Below are 19,384 nucleotides of genomic sequence, written 5' to 3'. Positions count from 1 at the left end.
TAAAGTTGCGAAACAAACATATTGTAGTTAATTTTGTGGTTTTTATTTTATTATTACTTTATTATACAATATTAAGAAGTAAAAATAGTTGTATTACAAAAAGACCTTATTTGGACGACTTTAAGACGTCTTTAAAATGACGTCTTTAGATGGTCTAAGAAATAACATCTTATAAACGTCCATTATTAGTCGCCGATGTCATAGACCAAAAATGACTAAAAATAGACGTTATAATGACGTTATAGAATAACGTCAGTATAATGTCATTTTTAAAGCCATAGTCGCTTTTTGGTCATTTGACGTCATTTGTACAAACATGACTAGTATTTGACGTCAAAATGACTTGTGTTTGCTACCTGGGATACATTGTAATTGAGAACACCGGTACGTGACAACCATTTTTGGAACCCTTTACTTATTTTACCTGTTTCTAACATTCGCAGAATACAAAAGATATCAAAAAATATTACTGAAGAACCTCGGGCTCTTGCATCGTCCGTTATCGCTGCAAAGAAAGCATTCATTATGCTGTCGTCAAACCATTCGTCGAAACGAAGCTTCATGAAATTCGCGGGCTGTAGATCGTAACCTGCAATATTTTTGGATAAATTCGGAAAGCCAATAGGCTAGGATAAATTTGCTGAAAAAAAATCACTGATCTCTGTGCTTGGTACCCTAAGAAAAACGGTAGAATTAATTGTCAAAGACGAAAGATCAGTGGTTTCGTATTCCTCCTCAGTGACTTCATTCGACGAGAGAGACCTTTCCTGTGATCTGTTGGAAGGAGATTTGCTGCATATAATGATTGACGGATCAGTACTATCATTCGATTTTTGTCTTTTGTTTTTCTTCGACATTTTCAAAAACGAATTAGTACGTTTGGTGTTTTTGACGTGTTTGTCTTTTTTTCGCTTATTCCACTTCTCTGTCAGTTCTTCGAACTTGGTTGCAGTGCTCTTTCGTTTTTTTCCTCGGACTTGTCGACTTGTTTTCGTGGTGTATGATCTTTCCAACACTCGCCCATTCAATATAGATGCCATTTTTTAAATCAGTCTAGGCACCGGATATCGTTTACCTTTCAGCCAAAGACATTTTCAACTCTGTACCAACTTTCAATCAATGCGTTAGAGTCGTGCTTCAAGTCAAACTCTGTCAAATGAGTCGCCGAAAAAAGTAGATAATAAGGTAGTATATATGCAGCAAGTAATCAATGAACTCCGGACAATAGTACTCGTTTGACTCCGTGCTCGTTTCTATATTTTTGGCCTTAACAGATTAATATGTGTCGCTAAACGATTTAAAAAATGGCGATTTTCTAGTTGTTGTATGGTCAGTATCATGGTTGGATAGCGAGAATTGTGTGCTCTCTGTTTTGATCTGTATTTTGTCAAAATCTTCGGTCTCGAGAATAAAATTGACGCTATCTACCAAGCCTGATAGCGCTGTTTCGAAATCGAAAATTTTGACGGTGTGAGTAAATATTTCATCAGCCGCGTTTAAATTATTACTATGAATCAGTTTCGTCATTGCCATCTCCGCAAGACGATACTGCGATTCTGTTCAAAAGATTTTTGAACCTTTTCTCTTAATAGTGTGAATCATATGGGAAGAACAGATATGCAGAATTGTCAGTGAGGTTACGGTATGTGTCCTGTTTATCATATCTTCATACGAACGGTTTAGATACTCGAGCAACGAAATGCCATTCAACCCTTCCATAACCGCTTGCATCAGTGCTCAACTGAAATCGGTTTCAACTTTGTCAATCGCCGGAGATCGAGTGCTTAGCTTTTTCAAAGCTATGGCGACCAGCTTCAAAAAGTGACTTATGTACAATGTGTTGTGCATGCTGGATATGAACTCTGCTACAGGAAATTGACCACAATCATTGTTACCCGGCAAAATCAGTGAATAATAAAAAATCCGTTTATTGACATCGGGAGGAGGTAAAACTATACTGCCCGTGGCATCTAAATGGCAACATGCCATTCCTTTCTCAGCGGACAGTAATACATTCAGCTGTTTTTCCGTAAACAACACAACATAAAAAGGTTCCAATGACCATTGCTGTATAAAACCATGAATATGTTTGTCCTTCCAATTTTCTTTTGTCTCTTGTATTAATTTACGCATAAAAATATAATAATTAGGATCCAGATCGTCTTTCGAGTTATTATCACTCGAAATCTTTTGCAGTATCGTCAGGCTGCATACGTCATTCAGATTTCCAGCTTTTAATAAAGTTGTATTTGCAGCTGTCATCATTTCCTGTTTAACCGTACTGGGGGCTTCTACTTGCAATGTCTTTGATAAGGCCAAACGTTTTTCGCCAGTAACAAATCGTCGATGTGTTTCACCTTTTACGTGGTGTATAACTCCCATCGGGACTATTCGAACGCGTATGTACGGAATGGGGAAAATATGGGCTCTATTGTCGAGAATTTGAAATTTGTGCATGTCGAAAAAGTACAAATGGCGTACGTTTGAAACGATGAAAATGTTTTCAATTTCGAAATATTGCATTTGTGCCAACGGAAAGACAAATTACAAATCAGCGAGGATTTGACAATGTTGTACAAAGCATCAGTCCATCCTCAACGTAATTTTAAGTCCTTTGACCAAAACTTTTGCCAAAATGTCGACGGTACTGTTACCCATATCTCTTCTTCTTTTAAAATCGGATTTTTATGAACACTCGATCCCGATTTTGGTAAGGGTAAAAAATAATTCTCCTGTTCTTGAATAATTTTGTCACGAGCGTTATGAAATACATCTGTACCACTTGTTTGAAGATCGTCATTGGCTAGAACCGATGAATCTGGGGGGCACGATGTCAAACTCAAGTTTGAAGACTCACAGTCCACCACATTTGTGGTAATTTCGGTAGGAAAGCAAGAAAATGTCGTTAAATTTTCTTTTTGTGCGCTTGATTCTACATCTCGTGGAATGAATAATGGACCTGAAATCGTGGGATTGTTTATTGGCGATGGAGATTTTGTAAGTGAACTTTGAAGGTCATAAGTGCCCTCCGTCCGCGAGGAACAGTCGATTTCTGATACATCGACAAGAATCAATGTATCAGAACTCGACGCAACATCAAAATCCCGAGATTCGTGGTGATTTGTGGAAATAATATTTTTACCGCAGCTTTTATCATCTGTAACTACTTTCAGACGTGTTTCCAATAACCTAACCTGCAAATATCGTTAAAATGTCGTAAAAAAGTTTTATATGATTTAGGAACATACGACTTGATTGTTCTTGGGTCTCTATGCGGAAATATACAATTGCAAATCTGTTTCGAAATGCAATTTGATTTTTTCCAGGATGCGGTTTTTAAAAAATCGAATAACTGCTAACATAGCGTGAAAAATGAAATGGATACAATTTGACTATTGCGCCTGCGATCATAGCAGGCGTAACAAGTACTTTCTGTTTTTTACTCATCGCTGGGCGAGGATCGTATTATAACCGTCTAAATAAAAAAAAAGAAATTAATATACATCTCTCAAAGCGTGAAAAAATTATATGAGGCGCTGACAATGACTACACAGAGAGAACGGTTTCTTTAGTTTTAATAAATTTTATTAAATTCAAACAAATTTATCTTTTGGAATAGTCCAAACAAATTTTTGTTTCAACAAATACGATTGTTTGATTTTTCAAAGATATTATTCGTCTTAAATAAAAAAATTGTTTGAAACAAAAGACATATTCTTTATCGCTTTAATGATACTATTGTTTCGTTTAAACAACATTAATGCTTTATAAAAAATGTCTTAAACATTTATTTATTATTACTTTATTTATATATGCAGTCGGTTGACTGCCACATATATAAATAAATAAATAATAAATAATTGTCATATCTTCATCACTCGAGTGACCGCTGGTATTCCAATGATGTGTGTACAACTGCGGGTGATAGACGCCCTTGCCTCTCGCCGTGGGGCCTTATATACGGTCTCCAATCGAATTTGACGTACGAGTTTAGCAGCTGCTGCTTAGCGATGAAAACATGTCTGTTAAGTTAGCACCCCCCCCCCACACAAAACCGGAATAACACATGCAGAAATTAAGTGCTCTTTATGTGCTAATTATGTGCTCTATTCACAATTTTTGTGCTTGAGAGGTTTTGTGGGAAATCGCAATTGAAAATAGGGATACTGGCTTAACGTAAGCTAGCACCCTCGCTCATTAAAAAAATCTAGTTACATATAAAATAAAAAACTCAATATGCTAGAATTATGTGCTTTTTATGTGCTTTCAAATGCCTCAAACAAAATTAGTTTAAAAGATAAACGCAAAAAAGATCTATATACTACTGATATAAGAGTAAAGTATCAGTTAAAATACAGAAAGCAAAATAATTCTTGTCTTAAAATGTTCCTTAATTTATGTGCTTTTAAAATATGTAGATTAAGAGTTTTGTGCTTATTCCCTTCAGCCGACAAACCTCCTTGAAAGTGAACACCCCATACGTACAAGAGTAAAGTACCAGTTAAAGTACTATCTGTATAGATAACGTATTGGTTTTAGTCTTAAAATGTTCCTTAATTTATGTGCTTTCAAAATATGCACAACGAGATTTCCGTGCTCATCCCTTTCGGCTGACCCGAACGTTAGTACCCCATACGTACAAGAGTAAAGTACCAGTTATAATACAGATAGCTAATTAGTCTTAAAATGTTCCTTAATTTATGTGCCTTCAAAATATGTAGAATAAGAATTTTGTACTTATGACGAAGACATGGACAAAACTATGTTTACATACATAAAGGAAACATTTATGTTTATAATACTCATTAATTTCATAAAACTTTAAGCTATATTTATTATGTAAAATAAAACGGAATAAATATATTACATAAAGGACATTTATTTACATTTATAACAACCTTGAATTTTATAAAATTCTAAAAACTTTACTTATAACTTAAAACTTAAAAATGCAAAAAAAATGTAAAGACACCATATTCCATAATATATATCACGCTAGAAATATATGTAACACTTTAATAATATAATTGTCTTATGATTCATTTCAAAAATAGCTATTATATTTATACAATAATCTCGTCAAAATCCAATCAAGAATATTTTAAAAGCAATTAAATGCGCGAAAATAAGTGGAGAAACATTTTCAGCTTATAATCAATAGGCTGGAAATAAATCGTTATGTTAGTAAGCACTTTACACTTTAAGTATAGTGGTGCTTACTTTTAGGAAGGTTTGTTGTCGGCCGAAGGAGATGAGCACAAAAACCTTATTCTGTACATTTTGAAAGCACATAAATTGAGGAACATTTTAAGACTAAAACCAATTTGCTATCTGTATTTTAACTGGTACTTTACTCTTGTACGTATGGGGTGCTCACTTTCAAGGAGGTTTGTCGGCTGAAGGGGATAAATACAAAACTCTTATTCTACATATTTTGAAAGCACATAAATTAAGGAACATTTTAAGACAATTATTTCGCTTTCTGTATTTTTTTAACTGATGCTTTACTCTTATATCAGTAGTGTATAGATCTTTTTTTGCGTATATTTTTTAAACCATTACAGATAGACTAATTTTGTTTGAGGCATTTGAAAGCACATAATTCTAGCATATTGAGTTTTTTATTTTATATGTAATTTTAATGAGTGGGGGTGCTAGCTTACGTTAAGCAGCACCCCCACTTTCAATTGCGATTTCCCGCGAAACCGCTCGAGCACAAAAATCGTGAATAGAGCACATAATTAGCACATAAAGAGCACTTAATTTCTGCATACGTGTTATTCCGGTTTTGTGTAGAAGGGGGGGAGTGCTAACTTAACAGACATGGTGAAAACGCTTATCACATTCATTGTAACTAAATAATATATTATTTAGTTGAGAAATATTACTTCAAATAATAGTATATTTTTCGTTAAATAATAAGATTTTCTTAAATAAAAACAAAAATGTTTTATTCAAAAAAATATTATCTCGTCTAAGCATATGTTGTTTCAATGAAAGAAATTTCAATCAAACAAATAGAAATACTAAATGTAAAGAACACTTTCTCTGTGTATGAGACGGACGGACAATGACTATCGACAGTAAGAATATCTAACAGTAAGAATATCTAACCAAAGAGTATCGAACAAGAGAGCATCTAACAGTCAGTAAATCTGACGCAAGTGCGGCAACAGTGAAATTGGCGCACGGCGAAATACCAGATTAAAGAAGAAAGGGGCGCGGGCGAACGACGCACTCAAAAATCAAAAGTGACGACGTGTGCGCTTGGTCCGATTCAAACCAGCCAGTGTCTCGAACAGCAAACAGTCACAATATAATTGAACTAGAACCAATTAATCAACAAAGTGTTAATAAGACGACGAACTCGACGGTTGTGTCTGCTGAACATACCTGTTATGTATGTATCATCCACTAAAGTCGTCGTGCGATTTTCAATATACTGAATAGCGAAATTGGCGCACGGCGATACCAGATTGAAGAAAAAAGGGACGCGGGCGAACGACGCACTCAAAAATCAGGGTGACGACGTGTGCGCTCGGTCCGATTCGAACCAGCCAGTGTCTCAAACAGCAAACAGTCACAATATAATTGAACTAGAACCAATTAATCAACAAAGTGTTAATAGGACGACGAACTCAACGGTTGTGTCTGCTGAACATACCTGTTATGTATGTATCATCCACTAAAGTCGTCGTGCGATTTTCGATATATTGTCTCGAAGTGTGTACTGCTGTATGACTGCGGGCAGAATATTAAAGTTTTCAGACGTCGCAATTCCCCAAGCCGTCAGCGTTCCGCCAAAAAAGTTCTCTCATTGGTCGTTTCGATTGTTGAGATGCGGGTGAGGAGGTAAACACGGTGTCACGCAATCATCGGCCCCGTGGCTTCCTTTGATTCAAGCCGCCAGACGGAAAATGTGGCGACGCTAGATTCGCCTATTTACCTATCGTGCTGAGCGGTACACGAACGCTTTCACTGTTGCCGCCGCCGCGCGCCGCCGCCGAACTCGTGTCATTTTGGACCTGTCAGATACTTACTCTCACTGTTTCGATAGTCATTGTTAGCGCGTATTATATAATTATTTCAAGCTTTATGAAATGTATATCTTCTTTGTTTTCCGATACTTTTTCGGACTTAAACCTCTTGCGGACAATACGATCCCTCGCCGACGAGCACAAAACAAAATCTATTCGTTTCGTCTGCTATAATCACAGATGCAATAATAAAATTGAATCCGTTTTAATTTTTATGAAATGTCGGTAAGAAATTATGCGAATTTTTTTAAACCGCATCATGGACTTTGCAAAAAAATAAAATGACAGTTAACAAAAATTTAATAATAATTAAAGGAAACCGCGTCCCCTCGCAAATACTTGCTGAATCGTTTTGTTATCGCAAAAACGTGATCCCCTAAAAATTTGAAGAGAATCGTTCTTTGCCATCGGTCGCCACCGAATAAACTATTAATAAAAAATTAATAACAATTAAAGGAAACCGCGTCCCCTCGCAAATACTTTCTAAATCGTTTTGTTATCGCAAGAACGTGATCTCCTAAAAATTTGGAGAGAATCGTTCTTTGCTATCGGTCGCCACCGAATAAACTATTAATAAAAAATTAATAACAATTAAAGGAAACCGCGTCCCTTTGAAAATACTTGCTTAATCGTTTTGTTATCGCAAGAACGTGATCCCCTAAAAATTTGGAGAGAATCGTTCTTTGCTATCGGTCGCCACCGAATAAACTATTAATAAAAAATTAATAACAATTAAAAAAAACCGCGTCCCCTCGCAAATACTTGCTAAATTGTTTTGTTATCGCAAGAACGTAATCCCCTAAAAATTTGGAGAGAATCGTTCTTTGCTATGTTCTACAATTATTTGTCGAATAATCTATAACAATTAAAACATGTTTTTATATCAAACCGATGAAAAAACAGTTTGAATATTGTCAAAAATCATTATATATAGATATATTTAATCTTCATTAATTAATAATATCTAAGAAAAGCCCAGCGGCCGATAATAATTAACCTACGATATGTTCGGACCCCCTGAGGAACCCGCATGATATTCGGCCCTGTCCGTGAGACGTTCCGCTGCTAGCTTCCGCTGCTAGCTTCAGCGACATCCGCAACGCTACACGCCTGGCGAACCGCCGCTCGGGCACTCCGCACAGCCGAGCCGTCGCCGTGCACGAGCACATTCGAATCGAAGCTGCACAAAGAAATGCAAATATTTATCCTTTGTACAAAAATTTAAGTGTAGCAAAAAAGGAATGCTATCCAGAATCTGTACAGGTAACTGAAAAGGGTGCATCCGTCGATCTCCAATCACTTATTGAACATACAGTTAAAAGACTAATTAAAACACCTTGTGTTTCTCTACCTCCTATTAACGATAGAAGATGTGAACTAGAGTTAATACTAAAATGGGGATGTGACGGATCATCCGATCAAAGTGAATATAGAAGTTCGAAGATTGTAAAACTAGTGATGAAACGATTTTTGCAATATCTATGATACCGCTCTGCCTGAGGGATACGTCTACAAATGAAGACATTTGGAAAAATCCCCAGCCTGCTGCTATTAAATATTGCAGGCCCATTAAGTTTGAATTCGCTAAAGAGACAAAAGAGAAAACTTTGCTTGAAGTTCAAGAGATAAAAGAAAAAATTAAGAATTTGGTTCCAATTGAAATAGAAACTGAAGATGGAATATATAAGGTGAAAGCAAACATGAAATTAACTATGGTTGACGGAAAGGTGTGTCAGGCACTTACGGAAACTTCGTCCGCTGCGACATGTTACATATGCGGTGCTCAACCGAGCCAAATGAATAATTTAAATATAGTTCAAAATAAGCCTAAAAAGGTTGAAAACTATGAATTTGGTCTTTTAACTTTGCATGCGTGGATCCGTTTCGTGGAGTGTATTCTTCACATTTCCTATCGCTTAGACTTTTGTAAAACTGCTGCTATTACTCAAATACAAAAAGAACTGACAAAAAGTGCAAAAAAACGGATATCTGATGGATTTAAAGAAAGAATGGGCTTAATAGTTGACAAACCGAAACATGGACATGGATCATCCAATGACGGTAATACAGCACGTCGTTTCTTCGCTGATCCTGAAGCAACATCAGAAATAACAGGAGTAGATAAAAGGTTAATTGCAAGATTCAGCGTTATTTTACAAGTATTAGCTTGTGGAAAACCAGTAGATTCGTCTAAATTCGAAGTATTTGCTCTTAAAACTGCACAATTGTACGTGAGTCTTTATCCATGGTATTACATGCCCGCTACAGTACATAAAATACTTTTACATGGGGCTGACGTTATTCAATATTTTCATCTTGCAATTGGACAGTTATCGGAGGAAGCCGCAGAAGCTCGAAATAAAGATTTCAAACGTTTTCGTCTTTACAATACAAGAAAATGTTCTCGCTTACTAACAAACGAAGATATTATGCATAAATTATTAATTTTTTCAGATTCATTAATTACTTGTCTCAGAAATTTGTCGGCAAAAAAAGTAAGGACTATTGATCCTGAAGCCCAGAATTTACTAATACAAGAGTAATTGCATAATATTTTTGGTAATTCTTTAGTTTAGCTACCTCAGCACAGAAATGGATGCAATTAGGCTTAATCGACGCGTTTTTGCACGAAACGAACGAATCTGGCAGAAAAAAGTGTCGCTCTGCCCCGCGACACAAGATATTAATCATTAAAGTTGACAGGAATCAGGTTATGATTTCTGTCATACCGACGACATGTAGCAACACTAAACGTGCCCTGCAGCCATATGCGCATGCTCAGTGGTCGCACGCGCATGTAAAACTGCGCCAATTTTAAATGAATCAATCGTGCAGAATAACCAAGCATCTCGATTCAAGCAATTAGGTCTCACGCTGGAAGTTTCTTTAGTTTAATTATGCGTGGGAAGCACACACACACACACACACACACACACACACACACACACACACACGGGGGAGTGCAAGGGGGGGCTTTCGGCCCCCCTCCTTCGCACCCACTCCGTCGGTAGGCAGCGTGGACCTCGTTTTACAACATAAAGTACATGCTAAGTTGTAAAGCAAAATTATAAAGTACATGCATGGGGGGGAGGGTGCAGGGGAGAAAAGCCTTCCTGTTCACGTGCGCTCACGCATGTAAGCCCCCTTGCACCCCTCCATGCATGTGCTTTATAATTTCGCTTTACAACTTAGCATGTATTTTATGTTGTAAAGCGGGGTCCACGCTGCCTACCGACGGGGTGGGTGCGGGGGAGGGGGAACCAAAGGTCCCCTTCTCGCACCCCCCGTATGTGTGTGTGTGTGTGTATGCTTCCCACGCATAATTAAACTAAAGAAACTCCCAGCGTGAGACCTAACTGCTTGAATCGAGGTAGGTGATTTATTATTCTAATAAAATAGAATTATTAGATTTTTTAATTCAGCATGGAGTATTAGCAAATATAATTAAGTGAAATCAGTGCGATAACAATATAAATATTAATAAAAATACATTAACATATCAATGTAAAAGACAATATTACATAAAAAATATACATAAAAAACGTGTCTCCAAAAAGTGCAATAAACGTTTTTAAGGTGCTGTACTTGGTCCCGGATTGGATGATACTAACTGGTCCTCGGTAGTGGACATTGGAGGATACATTTCCGCGATGATCTGAAAAAGGCTTCGATACGTTCCAGTCGTTTATAGGCGCGTGTGAAAAGATATTCGGACAAATATCCAAGTAAGTGCTCGGATTTAGTTCCGTATCTTGGAATATTTGCCCGAACCTCTCTCCAAACGCGCTCTATATGTTGAGTATGTGCACCTGTAAATTGAAAAAATATATTAAATTATAGTGCAACATTAATAATATAATTACCTATTTATATATATTTTCAACATTTTTTACCACTCTCAGGATCGACAAAATTATAGGAATGGTTCACTGTCAGATGTTGGAAGTCTTCATTGCTCAAGCAATTGTAAGACTTCCAACAGTCTGACATGATCGTGGTTCTTGGCAGAATCCATTCCTTGATGCATGCCAGGAGTGTCTTTTCTGTCCGATCCTCGACTGGAACGATGAAAACCTTTGTCCAATTTTTGCCTCATCTATTTCAACTGTGCGTCCTGGGCCACCAAGCTTTGTACTATACTTATCTGCCCAGAACACACAGACCTGCAAGTAAAAAAATAATATTAAAATTATATTTTTTGACATTAACTATTATACATTTTTCTTTACTATACAGTACAATTATTAACATAAATTAAGATATAATTACCTCTCGGCAAAAATTGAACCAATCTGTAATCGTGGCTGACGTCACGCTAGTCTCATCCATTGTGATATCGTGACGTGGATGTCGAAGCATAAAAAAACATGCTACTATTTTGCAAATAGTAGCAATGTCTAAGTGACTTTTATGGAATCAAGTACCAGTTTTCGCACTTTTATAAAAATCGCACTGTTTGCAGACACGTTTTTTATGTATATTTTTTATGTAATATCGTCTTCTACATCGATATGTTAATGTATCTTTATCGATGTTTATATTGTCACCGCACTGACTACACTTAATTGTATTCGCTAATACGCCATGCTGAATCAAAAAATCTATTAATTCTATTTTATTATATGTTAGACGAGCAAATTCTAATAAGCCTAACATTGCACGTGCCTGCTACTGTACGTATGATTTTAGCGCGCTTCATTTGTTTTATTCTAGTTCTCATTTTGCATACTAGTTTCAAATTGGCGCACTTTTGCATGCGCGTGCGGCTACTGAACTGACTGAGCATGCGCATATGGCCGCAGGGCACGTTCAGTGTTGCTACATGTCGTCGGTATGACAGGAATCATAACCTGATTCCTGTCAACTTTAATGATTAATATCTCGCGTCGCGGGGCAGAGCAACACTTTTTTCTGCCAGATTTGTTCGTTTCGTGCAAAAACGCGTCGATTAAGCCTAATTGCATTGATTTCTGTGCTGAAGTAGCTAAACTGAAGAATTACCATATTTTCCTTTTATTGTAACAATATAAAAATTGTTACTATATTACAAAACCTTTTTAGCGACAGATTAAAAAAATATAAAACAAAAAAAATAAATGTACATTTTTTACATTTATTTTTTTTGCAATTGGGATATACGGACGTGCTTCCTAAACACGCTCTATATATACACATTTAATTTTATAATATTTCGACTTTCTATTATTTTTTACACTATATTTTACTAACACTGACATTATTATATTTTACTGACAACGCACAAATCATGTAAGTCACTTACATTTTTTACTTTTATAGTTCCTTTGTTATTTATAATATTTAAGCGATCGCAATACAAAAATGGTATTCCTTTTCTGCCTAGTCTTCGGTTTCTGACTTGCGGGTACAGTGTCACGAATTGCCTGTCGAATGCTTATGAAAGAGTTCACCTGAAGAGGGTCCGAATTTGGACCGAAACGTTGTGAAATATATATATATAGTAATAAATAAATAAATATGAAACAAATGCAAAATAATTCGAGTAAAAGAATATATTCAGCCAAAACATGCATTTTTTTAATTTGACGACTGTCAATAGTCAAATATTAATTCTAACATTTGTTTCTAACAGATTCGTATTTAGTGACCTCAAAAACTGTTATGTAAGCTAACTCAATGCAAAAGTAACTTTAATTCTTCTAATTCAATTTCATGTTAAAATAATTTTCAAATTGTTATTAATATTGTACATTTTAAAGAGTCTTTTTAAAAAATCGAACTCCACAGTTTTGTTGAAAATTTATTAACAATTAATTAAAAAAAAAAACGTCTCGATCGGTTAAGAATTACGGTCTGTAGCGATTTTTGAACAGTAAATTTTTATTTGTCCCCACTGTGCGCCGCCGCTAGACGGCCAACGCTCTTGCAGTTTTGCGTAAGCCGGATTCCGCTGGGGAGCTTTAAGAAGACCACCCGCTGAGAGAATTTCAGAGCCTTCTCTCGACTTGAAGCTTTTTTGCACAACGGGCTAACAATCGAGATAGAAGGTCGGAAAACAGTTCCTACGGAACTACAGAGCGAGCTCCTGGTAAGCCTCTGAACAGAGGGAGTCTTTTAGGCATAACTCTGCATAACGAAGCGTGTCCCCGGGCTTCTACAGAGCGAGCTCCGGACCTTCGGTTCCAACTTGCATCATCACTCGGCAAGCTGCCGCGGAAAAGGAAGCCGCGAGACTGTCCTCGCCACGGGCAACCGTCCGCTCCAAGGGCTCGGCCTACCGACGAGTCCTTTCCGAAGACCACTTCTCCTACGCAACCTCACCAAAGGAAAGTGGAATCCTTCCGACCGTGGACATTGATTCCTTGCGACTTATCGGATCTGCCGGCCCCACGCACTTGGAAGGATCGCTTGGCAGAGTTAGCCTTGCCGAAGAAGATAGCCTCGCCGAAGACGAAGTATCAGCAGACACAGACTTACTCTTTGCCACCCTCGCTGGTGATGATCGATCCGCCGAGTCCGCCGCCAACTACGCCGAAGCGGATGCCCAGGACTCCGGGCAAAGGCTTGATTCCGAAATGATATACTCGGATCAGCCGTCAAAGACGCTCCCTACTAAAGGAGCTATTCGGAGAATAAAAAAATCTTCCATTGCGCATCCAGAATATAACCCTCCGGGCGCCTTGCACACGTGCTTCGCACGTCGCCGCGCATCTCGCGGGGCCCCAAAAGAACCTAAAAACAATTCACAGGTTTATCTCGGACGTCACTGGATCACGATATAAATCGTGGGCTGAGATCGTAAGTACGGAGATAGCACCCCACAGTGGTATTATTTTCTTCCCCTCCAGCTCCTCTTAACCTCTCTGCCAAGATTGCAGTATATACTTTATACAGCGTCGGTATTATAGTCACCCCTCTGTAGTCCTCCGCCCTTTTTCCCTCCCCTTTCTTTAAAATTGGCGCGATTATTCCCTCCTTCCAATTCTCCGGCCATCCTCCTTCTTTCCATATTTTGTTAATAAACCTCTATGCTCAATTCTCTAACTGTCTTCCCCCACGCTTTCGTACCTCGTCTGGTATCCCATCCAACCCCATTGCTTTTCCATTCTTTAACTTCCTCATTGCCCTCCTCATTTCTTCTAAACTTATCTCACTTTCCTCCTCCCCCTCCTTTTCTTTCCTTCCCTCTGCCTTCCCCATCCTCACCCTCGCCTCTACTCCTTCTAACAACTTCATAAATGCTCTTTCCACTCTTCCTCCTCTATCCCTTTCTCTATTCCCCTCATTTTTCTCCTCTCTCTATTTACTATCTCCCATACATCTGACTCCCTCTTGCTTCCTCCGCTTTTCTCTCCCACCTCCTGTTCTCTTCTTCTTTCTTCCTCTTACATAGTTCCATAAACTTCTTTTTTTCCTTATACACACTGCCCTTTCCTTTTTTCTTCCTCCATTTCCTAAGTTCTCTCGTCGCTTTCTTCTTCAATTCTCTGCATTCCTTGTCCTACCACCCAACCCTTTCCTTCTTCCCGCCCTTCAGCTCATTCTCTACCCCTTTTATCGCCTCTACTATTCTTGTTTCCATTTCTTCCCATTCCTTATTTAACTCTTCTCCACTCTCCTCCACTTCCCCGATTTTTTCCGTGAACGCCTTTACCCCTTCCTCATTCCACACCCCCTGCTTCTTTTCTTCCACCTTTTCCCTCTATCTATCTCCTCACTCCCCCTTCTTAATATCATCTCCAAGGGGTGATGATCCGAATCCACTTTATCCCCCACCGTCAGGCTCACAACCCTCTCTCTTACTTCTCCTTCCCCTATTATATAGTCAATTACCGTAGCTCCTCTTCCTTCCGTGAAAGTGAGTTCCCTCTCTTCGTCTCCTCTCATGCTCCCATTGAATATTTCCCAACCTCTCTCCTCTATGCTCTTCACCAAAAGTCTCTCCTCTCTATCCGTCTTCTTATCCTTCAATTTTCTTCCCCCCACCATCTCCCATTCACTACTCCTTTCTTCTTCTTCTACACCTCTTTTTCTTTCAATCCTCGCATTAAAATATTCCCCAATTATCGTATACCTTTCTTCCTCTTTTCTATCCATTATTTGTCCTAAATCCTGCATGATCCCCTCTATTTCCTCCTTCTTTACATACAGCCCTACAATTCTCCAGCTCTCCCCACCTGCCTTTACCTTTTTTTCTATCAACCCCTCCCTACCTACTTCCATTTCAGTTCCCTTCTCCTTTAGCTCTTTTCTCATCCCCATTAGCATTCCTTCTATCGCTCTTCTTTTTTATTTTTATTTTTCGCGCATTGTACTCCCCATTCGTACCCTTTTGGCAGCCTACCCCTTACTATTTTTCAACCCTTTTCTCCTATTCATGTCTCTATCAAGAGTCAAAGACTATCACATCTTCCTTTTTCAGCCCCTCTCAAAACTCCTTATTCTTATTTTCCAATCCTGCTATGTTCCAGAATACTATCCTCCAGTCCGTCCTTCTCTCCCCTTTCTTGTCCCTTCTAACCTCTATCTCTTTATCTTTCGCCACATTGTGTATTCTCCACCCCTTCTCTCTTTCCCCTCTCTTCCTCCACCCCCTCCACCTCTCCCAATTTTTCCTCTAATTCCTTCCTCCTCTCCTTCTCTTTTTCTACTCTTCTTACATCTATCCTATCCGATCCCTCTCCTTCTTCTACTCCCCCTACTTTTGTCCTTTATCTCTCTTGTTTTCTTCCTCTTTCCCTTTCTCTGCCTCCCAACACCTCCCTCTACTATCTCTGAGCACATCTCTTACCTCATCCCACACCCACCACTCCCCCTCTATCCATACCTTTCCTTGCCCTATCCGCACTCTTTTACTCTCTCCTCTTGCCTTCCATGCAATTTGATTTACCCTCCATTTTATCCTCCTTTCTTCCCATGTTAAATCTTCCTCAATCCAAGTACTTCCATCTTTCAATTTCCACTTATTTCTCATTATTCTTGACTTTTCTTCCTCACTTCCTACTCTTACCACTACCATACCTCCCTTCTCTTTCTTTCCCGCATCTATTTTTCTAATTTCCTCTATCTTAACCTCCATTCCTATCTTTTTCATTACCTCCTCTATTCCCCCCTTTATTCCTCCCGCATCCTCTTTTACTCCTTTTATCACAACGTTTCTCTTCGTTTCTCCCCTCCTCTCTTCTCGCTCCACCGCTTCCTTCTGCACCTTTTCCTCCGTCGTGACCTCCATCCTTAAACTCTATCCTCATTCCCTCCAATTTTTGTTCCAAATCATCTATTCTTTTCTTAAATTCCTCTCTCTCCATGCTCCATTTCTCCTCTCGCGCTCTTAATTCGTTCCTTATCTTCTCTACTTCCCTTCCTTGCTCCTTAAAACCCTCCCTTAACTCTTCTCTCATGATCCTAAAACCCTCTCTCAATTCGCTAATTACTTCCCTCAACTCCTTTTCACCTATCTCTGTTTCCGATTTAGGCGACCTTGCCGTCATATTGCTTCTTTTAAAAATTACATCCTTCTCTTCCCCCCCCACTCTTATCTAAATCATCCCTCTTCCTTTTCCAAAACTCTTCTAAAGTTTCCGTGCTCCCCGTGCTCCCTGTACTCCCTCTTCTACCTCTATGCTTTTCTTTTACTTTCTATCGCTTTCTTTACCTCCATCCCGCTTTCTTTTTCTTCGTTCATCTCCTCCTACTCTGCGGTTCTCTTCTCCCTCTAGCTACGCTATCCTCTATGCCCTGCCTTGCCCTGCCGCTGCGTCTCAAACCCCCCGCCGAGTCTCCCCTCTACTTCCTCTATCGTTTGTGCCCAACCTCGTGCTGCCGCCCGCGTCTCGGCTCACCTATTGTGTTACCACTCTAGCCCCACTATCGTTCGTGTCTTAATCTTCTCTGTGCCTTTATACTTTTCTTTCCTTTATTTTCTTTTACCTGCTCTTTCTCGACTTCCCCCTCTCACCTCCTCACTCTTTCACCTCCACACCTCCTCGCTCTATCACTCTCTCCTTCCTCAGCCTCCCTTGACACTCCTTTCTATGCGCTTTTGCTCTCGCTCACTCGCACGCCTGACAGCCTCAATCGCTCCGGAAACGAAAGTCCTTTTAAGTTTTAATATTATGTTTACAATATTTTTATTATGTTTTTGATTTTATATCTTACAAATTATCCTTTTCTATTTGTTATTATTCTGTCTTAATACCTTAAATCAATTTTTTTTTTTTTTTTTCGTTTATTTTTTACTATTTTTAAGTGTATTAATTGTATATTTAATTGGTTAAAACATTGTATTTCCATAAAGTGAAATGATCACATTAACTTAGAGTATCAAGAGTTTTTCTTTTACTGTAATAGTTCTTCTACAATCAAGTTCTAAAGTCAAATTGTTACTTTTGACCCCGCTCTACTCTAATACAATTATTTGTTTAGCAGAATATAAATTAAGTTTAATATTTAATTGACCATTTTCTTTACACATTTTGCACGTTCCTTCAATGGACGACCAATTTGAAAAATTGCGTTTTATTAAACTTTCCAAATCTATTTTATGCGAAGATGTGGGAATCGTAAGTGTTCCTATTAAATTTTTTTCTAATTTTGTCTTTGTATAATTACATTTTACGCAATAAATAGTAGTAGAAAAATCGTGTTTTATAATATCTCTGAGAATTGTAATTTTTTCACAAATTATGTGTATTAAGTGAAAATGGTTTCCCAAGAAAGTGTCTAATATTGATAGAATTTAACACATTTTTATCACCAATGTAATCATTAATTAAAGTTTTCATTACATTTGTATCATCATATTTCAATAATAATTTTTTAATAATATTATTGTGTATTAAACATTGCAAAACCGCATTTGCATAGCACGACACATTATCTTTATTTAAAAAGCCTTTAACCGATGATAGTGATACATGTCCTGCAAACTCTGATTCTTTTTGTATTTCATCAATAAAAGATACTTTTGGTAATGCCCATAACTGATCTCTAACTTTATTATTATATTGATTTCTTTGTACATCAATATTTTCTAAATGTTTACAATATAAATTCCTTAAACAATTGTATTCAACGATGGCTAATTCATTAGCTTTAACAGATGCTGGATCGTAATTTATCAAATGTAATCCTTCGAGTGTCTCTTTAAAAGAACTCTGACATAGATTCACACATCGGAGGTGTGGCCCTGCTAATTCATAAAAAATTGAAACACCTTGTAACCAAAACCAAAGCTATATCGGACAGGGTAATTTATGTAGTGCTAAGACTTAACAACAAGTGCAGCATACAAATAATACAGGCCTACGCACCAACTTCAGCTTCGACAGAGGAAAACATTGAGTAGTTCTATGAAGACCTGACAGCAGCAAAAAGTGCGGAAAAGACCAAGTTTACCATTATAACTGGTGACTTTAATGCTAAAATTAGAGCAATGACCCAGGCGGACCCACCGTACATCGGTGCCTTTGGTCTGGGCACGAGAAACCCAAGGGGACAAGTGATGATGGACTTTCTGAGCAAAGAGAAAATATACTGCTTAAACACCTTCTTTAAAAAGCATACCAGAAGGAAGTGGACATGGAGAAGTTTGGACAGCACTATCAAAAACGAAATAGATTATGTGCTAGCCACTGACAAGCGCATTTGTGCAGATGTGTCAACCCTAAATCATTTCGACACGGGCAGCGACCACAGGTTGGTGAGAGCAAAAGTCCTAGTAGATACTCGGCTCGAGAGGAAACGTCTCATAAATAAAAAGGTCAGGCCAACATTAGCAAAGCTGAGAGGGAACGAAGAAGAATATAAGACTAAAGCTTAGGCTCGAACAGAATCTAAAACCAACCGAAAAGCTACAAGAACTAGAACTAAATGCGCTGTCAACACAAATCACAAACAGCATCCGAAGTGCCGTGAGAAAAGTGTGCTCACTTCAGAGGCGTGGGAACTCGAAACTTAGTCCAGACACTGAAAGGCAAATCAGAGAAAGAAGAAGAACGAGCAGGGATTCACCGGGATATAAAGACCTAAACAAGGCCGTAAGAAAAGCGATTAGAAAAGACAAAAGAGCGTATAACACGCGAGCAATCAAATGTTGTGCCGTACCTTGGAGGGTCGGCACGGGATTCTTTTGGTATCCGCCGGGACGGAGAAAATACACGAGTCCAGATCTTTTTGTATTATAACGTTTAATAAACTTGGATATCTTGTTACACAGGTGTTCTTAGTCTATTGCCCTGACTTGCGGGCGTTCGTATCGTCGATTACATTCGGTCGTGCGCGTTATAGCTTTTCGGTCTAGACTGCCCGCCGCTTCTCGGAAGGGCGGGCTTTTATCTCTCGCGCGTTAGCTTCCGCGGTGCTGACTC

General features: G+C 38.3%; 1 protein-coding gene and 1 pseudogene across 1 annotated transcript in view; both read right to left on the bottom strand.

The window, feature by feature from the left end:
- Nucleotides 1-19,384, bottom strand: part of LOC139813476 (uncharacterized) — a 396,598-nt gene that overhangs the window by 318,581 nt on the left and 58,633 nt on the right. The gene's annotated exons all lie outside the window — the stretch shown is intronic.
- Nucleotides 10,609-16,507, bottom strand: LOC139812781 (uncharacterized; annotated as a pseudogene).

The sequence above is a fragment of the Temnothorax longispinosus genome, chromosome 5 (assembly GCF_030848805.1).
Source record: "Temnothorax longispinosus isolate EJ_2023e chromosome 5, Tlon_JGU_v1, whole genome shotgun sequence".
Lineage (NCBI taxonomy): Eukaryota > Metazoa > Arthropoda > Insecta > Hymenoptera > Formicidae > Temnothorax > Temnothorax longispinosus.
The sequence above is the reverse complement of the archived record's forward strand: the minus strand, read 5'-3'. Positions and strand labels throughout refer to the sequence as shown.